The 803-nt window shown below is 67.9% G+C and overlaps 1 long non-coding RNA gene across 1 annotated transcript in view; it reads left to right on the forward strand.

Moving 5' to 3' along the window:
• Positions 1–228: 228 nt before the first annotated feature.
• The window catches only part of LOC105534495, a 2,466-nt gene continuing 1,891 nt past the window's right edge, over positions 229–803 (forward strand). Inside the window, exon 1 of the long non-coding RNA XR_001005289.1 lies at positions 229–629. This is a non-coding gene — a long non-coding RNA (uncharacterized LOC105534495). The remainder of the gene's footprint in view (positions 630–803) is intronic.

An 803-nucleotide genomic window follows, 5' to 3' on the forward strand; every position in this document is an offset into this window, starting at 1 on the left:
CCCCACCCCGAGCCTCCGCCGCGACATCTTCCCACGTCCCCCGTCCGGGTCGCAGGCGCGGGGGAAAAGCCTCACGGTCGCACTGCGGCTCTGCCAAAAGGGAGCCGGGACGAGCCAGTGAGAGAAACACGGGGGAGGCTCCTGGCGTTTGAAATCGGTCAGAACCCGCTCTCCAAGAGCTGGGGACACCCCTTGTCTGGAGGCTGATCCCCAGCCCACCCGCTTCCTCCCCCTCCCCACACTCCTGCAGGCGCTGGGCGCAACTTGTAACCCGAACTTCGCGCAGCCGGAGCAAGTGTGTCGGGGCGAGAAGCGCCTAGTCCTCGGTCCGCACCACCGCACTGGGTCCCCGCCACCGCCACACCACTATCTCAGGGGCCAGGCGTGGCCCCTGGCTGGCTAGGGAGCCGAGCGCGGCGCCGCGGCTGCGCATTCTGTGCGGGATGCCGCTGTCTCCCACGGGCGGGGATAAACTAGGGGGCGGTTGATCTGAAATTCTTAGCCACGGCTAATAGTCAACCACGCAAGTGCGACCCGAGGCAGCCCGGCAATGCAGCTCGTTCTCCAGATGCGGGTCCACACCGGCGCGTCCTCGCCTCCAGGGACCGATCGCAGTCCTCCAAGGCCGGGTAAGGGCGACCGCCTAAGTTACCCGGGTGGATGTGGAGGGAGCTGGAACCTCCTTTCCAGCTTTCCCGGTGAGGCTCGGAGGAAGCCGAGACCTGGCACCCATCGGCCGCGCTTCTCGGCGTCTCAGCCTCGGGTCCCGGCCAACACCCCGACCCCGACCCTCCCGAGCTGCG

Source organism: Mandrillus leucophaeus, unplaced genomic scaffold (assembly GCF_000951045.1).
Source record: "Mandrillus leucophaeus isolate KB7577 unplaced genomic scaffold, Mleu.le_1.0 Scaffold136, whole genome shotgun sequence".
Taxonomy (NCBI): domain Eukaryota; kingdom Metazoa; phylum Chordata; class Mammalia; order Primates; family Cercopithecidae; genus Mandrillus; species Mandrillus leucophaeus.